Raw genomic sequence first — 10805 nt, forward strand, 5'->3', positions numbered from 1 at the left:
GTGGAGGCAGCTGCACTGCACGTGGGTGGCCAGGTGAGTGCACGGGGGGGGGGGAATGGTCCCTCTGGGACTCTTGCCGGTGCCCACTTGTGTTCGTTAATTCTCTGTTCAAATGAAAAAGGGAAAGGACATCTGTTAAAATAAGGGAGTGGGTGGAATATGAAAGGGCAGAACAAATACAAGAATTAATATTACTATTGTTATCTTGAAAAAAACCTTGATTGTCTGTATAGCAAGAGCCCTATAGATGGTCTAAGCTTGTATTTACCTGTGTTCAGTTCTTGAGCGTGTTTGGAATATTGAGCAGGTCTTTCATGTCTGGAATGGGAGCTTGATGGGGCTTAAACTTGCCTGGAATCCACACCTTCTGATATGAAAGACCTTCCCTTTAATTCCTGGTATATCTGGGCTTGTGAATTCACTGTCATGGAAAGAAGGCAAATCAGCACATGATCGAAGGCACTGCCTTCAGGCTTAACCTTTGCTCATATTAAGTCTCAGTGACAGGATTTAGTCCTATAATAAGAGAAATAACAGTAAAAGACAACAGACCCCTCTTTTGTTTTCCCTAAAACTAGTCAGCAACCACAGCCTATCCTCATGCATCTGTGATTAAACAAGGCCAGAATGTCAAGCTCAAAGATGTGACTCTAGGCACAATTGGATCCAGGCACTGCACACTTCAGAAGTTAACTGTTCTTTATGGGTGGTAAGGTTTACTACATCTCTGTCAGGAAACAGACAAAACTTGCTTTTATAAACCAGCAATGAGAAGAAAAACCATGTAAAATGTAGTATACTGGCAAACTCTCATTAACATGTTTGAGGCGACGTGATGCAAGAAGATAAGGTATGAGTGAATTGAGTGTAGTGAAGTGGATAGAGCAGAATATTTGAACTGGGCAGGTGATGTTCAAAATACTCCTCTGCTAAAAACTGTTTAGCCTTAGGCAAGTCACTGTCAGTCTAATCTTGCTTTATTGTTACTAAATTGTGAAAGTGGCTGTGTTGGTTCAAATGAGAAGGGACCAAGAAACTATTGGCTTTCTGTTTTTCAGGAAAGAGCAGCTTTTGCTTGCTTCTCTGCACCTTAGCCTTTGGTGTAACCTGAGCTCTCTTTGTAAAAACCACAGCCTAATCTAATTCAGTCTGCATAACACTTCCTTTTTCCGTTTTATGACTATTACAAACTTCAGACTAGGGTGGGGTGTTTTTTTCCATCGATGCTGTAATATTAATCCTCTCTTTTTTTGCTTAAAGTTCAGGTTGATGAAGAGATCTGATGAACTCGAAAGCTCACTCACTTGTTTTTGCATTTCTATTTGTTGTTGTTGTTCAGTTGCACAGTCGAGTCCGACTCTTCGCGACCCCATGGACCAGATCATGCCAGGCCTTCCGGTCTTCCGCCGTCCTCTGAGGTTTGCTCAACTTCATGTTCGTTGCATCCATGACACTGTCTAACCATCTCATCCTTTGCCGCCCCCGTCTTCTTTCACCTTCAATCTTTCCGAACATCAGGGTCTTCTCCAGTGATTGCTCCCTTCTCATTTGGTGGCCAAAATCTTTGAGCTTCAGTTTCATTATCTGGCCTTCCAGGGAACAGTCAGGGTTGATTTCTTTTAGGATTGACTGATTTGATCTCCTTGCAGTCCAAGGGACTCTCAAGAGTCTTCCTCAGCACCATAATTCAAAAGAATCTATTCTTCGGCACTCAGCCTTCCTTGTAGTCCAACTCTCACAGTCATACATGACTACTGGGAATACCATTGCTTTGACCATGCGGACTTTTGTTGGCAGGGTGATGTCTCTGCTTTTTATCATGCTGTTTAGGTTCGCCATCGCTTTCCTCCCAAGGAGCAGGCGTCTTTTAATTTCATGGCTGCTGTCACAGTCTGCGGTGATCTGGGATCCCAGGAACGTGAAGTCTGTCACTACTTCCACGACTTCCCCTTCTATTTGCCAAGGAGTGATGGGGCCGGATGCCATGATCTTAGTTTTTTTGATGTTGAGCTTCAAGCCCACTTCTGCGCTCTCCTCTTTTACCCTGAGCAAGAGGCTCTTAAGGTCCTTTCTATGCATTTCTATGCTGTTCTAATAAAGGACAGACTAATATAGTCACTGTAGAGGTTAAATGGTAGGGGAGAGAAGTCCCCACACCAGAGCTCCATGGATTATTAAAAGGTGATAAATATGTGACTGATAACTCCCCTCTACCTAAACATTTAGAGCTATTTGTCATGTCAGTTGTACTTTAAATCTCCTCAAAATGGCAGTAAAACGCTCAGTGGATGTTAATAATGGAACGAGCACAAAGAGGGAAGGACCTGAGAGACTGATCTCAGCTGACTAACAAATACTCAAACTTATTACAGTGAGATATTGGCTAGCAGGATAACAAAATCTTATAAAAATCTTTCATAGTTCAGTGGCAGATTAGTTTATCACAATTTCATTTGTTTGCCAGCAGCTGAAGCTATCCCTGCAACGGATGGAAAACGGCAATAATATGAAAGGAAAAATTGTTGGTCACAATCAACATTTAACTTAGATCACCTGCTCTGATAAACCTTTGTTTTGTCAGACCCCACTAGATGCCATTTTGTAGAAATGAAGATACCTTTTTTCGTGTCTGTGCTTTATTTCTGTAAACCTCTTTCACTAGCAATATAACCTTGACCCAGTAATCACAAAGCCACATGACAGAAACCAATCAGGAATGGCCTCCAACCCTCTGAGTCTGTTTATGTATTTATAACCATAATAGTATTATTCAGGCTATTGCACAAGTTCATGTTTGCAATGCTAATAACAATAATAATCAGATCCCTTTCTTCGCGTATTAAGATTAATGACTGTAAGTAATCACTACTGAACGTATTCAAAGCTGGGTATTTCAAACTGGAGCATCTGCTACAACTCATTGTTGATTCAACCTGCTTTTAGATAGTTCATTCAGTAGGTTCACGGTGTCAACAACAAGCATAGAAATGTTGTCAGTCACTTGTGACATTGAAATAGACCGTGAGAGGTAATACCTAGTTCAGAATCAACTGGGGATGTTTCCAACCACAGACTTTCAAAGGACCCACACAATAACAAAGGCTGTGGTCACACGGGAAGGTAATTCCGCTTTGTTCTCGCTTTAATTTAATCGGGAACATTTTTCTTCGGGTTGGGCTGATTAGATGCAGCCGGCCCTTCTCTTCCACCACCCGCTCGCCTGCCAGCTCCTAAGAAAAATCAGCTGTCTTCCTCTGGCTATCCTTTTTTCTTTACTGATGCATTACCCATGTTGATGCCTTGACTAAATTGTCCTTGACAGCTCCAGCAAGCCGCTTGCCCAACCAGCCCCGGACTGCTGCTGTGCCATTGCCCCATGGAAAAAGGCTCATCCCTGCCGTCTCCGCCATTCTCCTTGCTGGCCCCTGTCCAGGCCGCCGGAGCCCCCACCTCTCGGTCCCACCTCCAGGGTGCTGTAAGCTCTGACAGTTCCCGGGGAAGGGGCTTCTGTTTCTTACAACAAATTCATATTATCTTTAAACAGAGAAATGAATATAAAATAACGTTTAATAATGGATTTATTAAGCACATGTTTGCTCAAGTGCTCAAACCGGAAGCTTTTTTTTAAAAAATCGCACATAGAGCGGTCAGATGACTCTAATCGCAATCATTGCGAAAGATGGCTGTCCAGATGGGCGAAATCGCACATTCTAAGTGCAAGTGCCAGGAGTGATCCCGCTTCGGTGCGGGAGGCGGATTCGCTTGTCCGATTAGCAAACTTAAACGCAGGAGGGAACAGCAGCGAACCCCGATCAAAAGGACCATGTGACTGCACCCAAAGAGTACATTCATGAGTCTGACAAAATGCAAAGTAAAAAACCCAAAAGAGCTTAAAATATGGAGATGATATGGAATACTGTTGCAAGACACAGAGGCTGCTGTCACATACACTAAATAATCCACTTTCAATCCATTTTCTGCACTTTCCAACTTGATTTTACTGTGCGAACTGGCAAAATCCAGTTGGGAAGTGCATTGAAAGTGGATTATTTAGTGTGTGTGACTGCAGACAGAGAGAGTTTTATAAATATGTGTTTGGAGGTGGGGAAAGATGACCATGCAAGATCTGACAAGCAGTAGGTACTGGGATATTTATTTCAATATTTCTATCCCACCATTCTCCCACAATAGGGACCAAAATCAGCTTACAAAATGTAATGAATGTAAAAATACAATTTACAAAACCATGTACACCCCCAACAAGCCCCTCCCCCCTAAACTTCAAGCAGATAAGGAGACACAAGGACATCTAAAGCTTGTGATGGTTCTACTGGTATATCACACACAATACTTCTGGTGACAGTGGAAGGACAGCTGCTCAACCCAGGTGTTATGTAGCTGGTGTTCATGTTTGATATTCAGAATGCTCCCTTGCGCCAGCTGTGTTCTTCAGACATCCTTCTTCTGTTTCCCACTCTTAGCACTGTCTGTACAGCAACAGCTACTTCATGGCCTTTTTCCTTTGGAATGGCCTACCAGAGTTAGGCTGCGATCACACACACAAAATAATCCACTTTAAATGCACTTTCCAACCGGATTTTTATTGTGTGAACTAGCAAAATCCAATTCAAAAGTGCATTGAAAGTGGATTATTTTGTGTGTGTGATTGCAGCCTTAGTGTGGATTGGAAGGTGCTTTCACTTGGTCTGGCCGAGTTCAGACTGGCAGTTTGCCCCGATATAGGCACGTTTCAGAAACGTTCCACAACCGGATTAAAGGGGCTGTTCACACAGGCACATCTGTCAGGCGTTCCCCACCCATACTCAACCCACATAAGCAGATATCTCCAGATTGCCAAAGAGAAAGCTGCGCCTTACAGCTGTGCCTCCGGGCCAACAGTGTGAACGCTGCCGTGCGCCTTCTCCTGGTATGCTCCCACATCAGTCACTGCAATGTGAACAGGAAAACCCGGAACAGTTTGTTCCAGCTCTTTTTTTGCCACGACTCCCTCCCGCTTCAAACTGCCAGTCTGAACTTGGCCTATGTATAGGATTGTAAAAGGATTTTATTTCAAGGAAATTATGTTTGGTGGAGGGTAAACTGTTTTCACCACTCTGGCTTTGTTTCTGCTTATTATGATTCATTTTTATCTTGTTAGCGGATTGTTATTTTTATTACATTTGCAACTTTTTGTCACTTTGCTAGGTGACTTGAGTCTAACAACATAGAAATATTTTAAATAAATAAATAAATAAATTTCTATACCTCAAGCCATGCCAGGCTTTAAATGACCTGTAAAGAGGGATAGGGACAGATACTCAGCCCAAGTCTTATTCAGCTGGCTTTGATGTTCCTATGTCCCCAGATAAACCATGAGATATTATGCTACCCTATATACATGTATTGCTCCAATGAGCTGATACAGATTTAGGGAGACTGTCAAAGGGGCAGGTCAGAGGAACTTTATTTTAGTGAACAAACTGTCCTTTTTTCAGTATTCTATGAATACTGGGGAAAGTCCATAAAAGTCCAGATTAATAAAATCTGCAATATTCTTTACAGGGACAGCCAAATAGTTTTCGCTTAAGGTACAAAACGTGCTGATTTAGTGCTGATTTAGTAGTTCCAGTTTTTGCTAGACAGACAGGCGTTTATACATCCAGAATGTACTTTAGGCTGCAGAACCCCTGCTCCCCTCCACTGTTTCCACCAGCTGATGGAGAGAACTGTGGGAGCAGTGCAAGCTGTTCAGCTGGTTTCCCAGTCCGTGTTAAGGAGTGTCCCTGAGGTAAAAGGGACATCCCATTTCATAGCCTCCTGGTTGTGTGCTTCAGGATCATGCTGGCATGTGGCCAACAGTTGTTTGGATGTGGCCAAAAAGAACAATGACAATATGTTTATAACAAGAAACAAAACAAAAATAGCGAAACCTAGGAATTAGTATTAGGCGCTGAAATCAGAATACTGTGCAAAAACAAAACAAAAAAATCCCAAACCCTCTCAGTAAATATAGTCAAAAGCTACCACAGCTCCTTATTTTTGTCTGTTCATTCTTTTTTCCTCTTGCATACCAAGTTACAGTGAGTCATGAACTGTAAAACAACTGACACCACAATTATCTATAGCCTGCTTATGCTAAGCAAAAAACTGAGCTCTAACACAGGCTCTGGCTCCAGTTCCTTATGCAAGAAGAGAGCTAGCAGGGAACAAACAATCAGGGTGATTCGGCTTTCACGGTGATTCAAATGCAATTTGTGTCCTTTAGTGAGCGACCTGAAAATGAAATGCCAATTTTTTCGCCCTTTGCCTCTTTCTTTGACCGATGTTTTGAATTCAGGCTAGCTGTCTAGGAAATTAGCTACTGTTGACTTTCTAAGCCATTCAACTTTTCAGTGTGTATCCACCTGACTGTGTGAGTATTTAAGTTATTAGTGTGCTGTTGAAATTAGTGATAAGAAAACTGCCCATTGGAATCATAAGAGAATCTATATGGTGAAGTGAAGAGTGTGTCAGACTAGGAGAGGAAAGATTTGAGCTCAAATCCTTGTTCTCCCACTGGGTAACCTTGGACTAGTCACTCTTTCTCAGCATAACCCACTCAAAGTTTGTTGTGAAGATAAAATGGTGAGGACAGATTGAGCCGTGAACACTACCCTGAGTATGGAATAAACCTGTGATAGTTCGCCTTTGACAGGATTGCAGGTTATATACTTGACTACAGGAAAATGCAGGGACTGCAATGTGGTGGCCATGTAAAAATGGAAGGCTTTCAGGTTGTTGTTTCCATAATGAAAGCTTTCCATAGCAAAAAGGAGAATTCATGGTATATCACTTTGATGGCCAAATAATCTATTTGTTAATGTTACAATACATATAGAATACATACATGTATAGAGTAAAAGAGATGGATTTACTTATATTTATGTAGTAATTTTTAATGTAATGTGTGTTATACATCTCAAACTATAGAGCCATTGGTCTGTAGTGGTTATTGTGCCAGACTGTGACAGGAAGGACTTGGGGTTTATTTGTCATTCTGCCATGAAGTTTGCTGGGAGACCCTGGGCCAGTTTACACTCTCACTTTCTCCAGTCTGACTACCTCACAGGGTTGTTGTGAGAATATATAGCATCCTTCCACATATAGCATCCTTCACTTTTTGGAGAAAGGACAGGATACAAAAATCAAATAAATTAACTAGACAAACTACACAACATACAGAAAGCTTCAGCTTAACTGAAACAGGAAGCTTTTTATACTAGTATAAAAAAGTATCTCTTTTCAGATAAGTTGAAGCTGTCTATATGCTGTACAGTTTGTCTATTACAGAAGTTATAGAACTTTTTAAAGGAAATGTATTGAAAGTATGTAGAAAATCATGCAACTTCTTACGTTAGAAAATAAAGGGCAATAATATAGCAGGTTTGAAAATATATATATAATGAAGATTTCGTATCAACAGAACTGTGTTTTCTGAAATGTTTATCATGAACACAGGTATTGCTTTACAAAAAAAGGACATAGTGGCATGAATCACATTCAGCAATAACCTTTGCAGTTTGCACATATCACAGTACAAGGCAGTCTTGATTGCTTCCTCCTTCCTTGCATATACTCTTCTGATTTCAACAGTTGTTGTCATTGTCTTGTATTTCTGGCATTTGCAATCTCTTTGGTTGCCATGATTGACTGTAGAATCAACACTCCAGGTATAGGAAGAAGGCACACAGTTTGTCTGCTTGTTCCAAAATAAAGTTCTTGGTAGGTTGTCTGCCATATATTGCTTTAATGCCGCATTTGTGGCTGGTACGTTTTGCAATGGAAAAGTTCTTTGTGTAAATAGTTCCTTGCTTCATCCATATGGGCAAGGCCACTTTTGGAATTGTATGGGAAGACTACTAACCACTTCGGAATGGAAATAGCATTGCAAATTGAACTTTGTGGGTCTGAAAGTGATTCAGCATACTGTCACAGCCCGATTGATATAAATCCACATTCTGTGTCAATGTGCCCTTTCCCAATGAACGCTGAAGTGCTTTCATACCTGAAGGAATAGAAGCAGCAAAAGCTCCAGTCCTACTTCCTGGTTTTAGCAACTGCACATACAGATTTAAACGTAAGAAAATATTGATAGGACCTGGAGTTCTTAACTGTTCTCTGGACTACAGGGATCAGTTCCCCTAAAGGAAATAGCAGTTTTGGAGAGTAGACTCTATTACACTGCAGCCCGACTAAACATTTTTCCCTCCCTTCCCCTCTTCTCCATAGGCACTGCCCCCAGATCTACAGGAATCTCCCAAGCTAGAATTAGCAACCACAGATGGTACAGCTGTGTCAGTATACATTATACGTAGTACCAGGGCTTTTTTTGTAGAAAAAGCCCAGCAGGAACTCATTAGCATAATAGGCCACACCCAATAGTGGAAACTCATTAGTATATTAGGCCACACCCCTGACAGCACCACTCATTAGCCTATTAAGCCACACCCACATGTTACCAGAAGTGTGGTCATCCAGCCACACCCACCTTTTGCTTCTTATTCTGTTTACCTTGTTTGTTGTCAAAACCCAGAGCTTTTTTTGTAGCAGGAACTTCTTTGCATGTTAGGCCACACGCCCCTAATATAGCCAATCCTAATGAGTTTCTGCTGTTGGGTGTGGCCTATTATGCTAATGAGTTCCTGCTGGGCATGGCCAACTCAGGAGCCAGCCGGAACTCCGTTCCTGTGCGTTCCTGCCCAAAAATAGCACCGCATAGTACCAGTTTTTTGAAACTATTTTCTTTCTCGTTGAAGAACAGTTCTGCTATCTGCTTCTTTATAATCCATACAAGTTGCTAAACTCAGTGAAGGATCTGCATTCTTGATGCTTTTGGATGGAAATACCCTTAGTGGTGACCACTTGAACAGATACAGTACAGTCTACAACAAAGATCTGAAGCAGCCAAAATCCCTTCTCTTTGATTATGATATTTCTTATTAAATCAGGCCAATTCTGAAGTACCTGCCTCTCAGTTCCTGTTTGTTCCCTTGCCTGTCCCTTAAAACTTGGGATGACAGATCTGTTCCTGGCAATGTCAATAAGTCAAGACAGTTTCAGAGTGTATTTACATGCAGAAGTTTGGAAAACTTCAAAATAATCGCCCTTAAATGTCTGTGATGTTGGTGCCTTAAAATATTAACAAGTGCTCCTTTATCTTACCCTATGACACTGTAGGATTCTGAGAAGCTATGCTGATTCTTGAGATATGTTTCCAGAGGGATGGCTGTGTTAGTCGTTTGCAGCAAAAATAAACAGGAGTCTAGTGGAACTTGAAATACTAGCAAAACTTTCATGAATTATATCGATAGTTGGTGGTGATTCAGGAAAATACAGAGCTCTGCTCTTCGTGTCTAAATTGAATAGCCTCTCTGCCATGCTGGCTTGTTTATAGGCTCTTCCAGCTTCCCAGTTTGTCCCTTATTTAGGTATGTGTTTCCTTTAAAAATAACAGCTGTGACTGGTTACCCACACAGACATCACTGTTGCTGGAGAACACAAAAGGAAAGGGATGGTTCTCATGGCTGAACTGTTTAATATCTATTCCGTGTGATTCAGTCACACAATGAAAAAGCCTTGAAACCGTCGAACAGGTACTCCAGGGTTGCATTATTATTGCTATTCATCTTGGCTGGCATACTGAACATTTTTCCTAAGGTTCAAATAAGGTACAGCTCTTGTTAACAAGTCTTTTTTTTTTTTTTTAAAGTCCTCCCTGTGGAAACTATCATCACAGGTTCTTTGTCTACGATAACCCGGCAGTCAAACTGTACAATATTGACCATTTCTGTGAATGACTTGCCAAGCTTTCTCAAGCTGTATGTCAATTCACAGACTTTTTGAATGAACTTAATTTGGAATAACTTGCATTGTTCATAGTGATGGTGTTCAAGGAGGAAAAAAATGGGATCATAATATAGAGTGATTACTTTCTCTGCGTGAATGGAGGAAAAGCAGCCGCTCTCAGGGCCAGGCTCATCAATCAGGACATAAGCCCTGAATCCCCTGAGATGTCACTGTTGTATTGTCTGCATAACTTCAGGTAGATATCTGTGCTACTATAATCTAGCACCCAGATCTTTGACCACTTTGGAACAACTTCCTGTCATAAACATGTTGCTTATCCTCACCAGCTCGAAAAGTGCACAAGCAACTCTCAGAGGTGATGTGGAACGATGTTAAAGAGAACAAAAATAATTGTAATGTTGCCCCCATATTGGCACGTGTGTCACTTCCCCCCCCTGTGATGGCCAGACATCTGAAACTGACAATAAAATTTCATCTACAATGGGGGGGGGGGCTTATCACAATTTGCAAGGTTTTTTAGCCACCTCTCACCCCAACTGCATTTTTCCTTGTTATTGTTTTCCATTCCAAAACATATCAATTCCTGCCTTTGCACAAAGCAAAAGCAAGCCAGTGACAGTATGGAAGGAATGTCAGTCATCATTCTAAGGGTGGCAAGACTGGGTTCTCAAGTTTCCTTAGTGATGTGGAAGCTGCAGTGGTATCCTTCCTTCCTGTGGGCAATGTGAGGAACACTAGACCACACTGGAGGAGCTGTAGTGTGGCCTCCTCCAGCATGGTCCTGGGATTCTCACATTCCCTGGTGGCATGGAAAAGAACACAGCTCTAGTGGTTCACACTTTGTCCAGTCAAACTGCAAATTTAGCCTTTCCTATTCTTCTGTCTGTTCTGCAAGAAGAGAAGCCATTTATATCCAGTGGAATATAACTTTGTGAGTGCTGTTAAACAGGTGGAAATCC

This window comes from Gekko japonicus, unplaced genomic scaffold, assembly GCF_001447785.1.
Source record: "Gekko japonicus isolate JY-2015 unplaced genomic scaffold, Gekko_japonicus_V1.1 scaffold633, whole genome shotgun sequence".
Lineage (NCBI taxonomy): Eukaryota > Metazoa > Chordata > Lepidosauria > Squamata > Gekkonidae > Gekko > Gekko japonicus.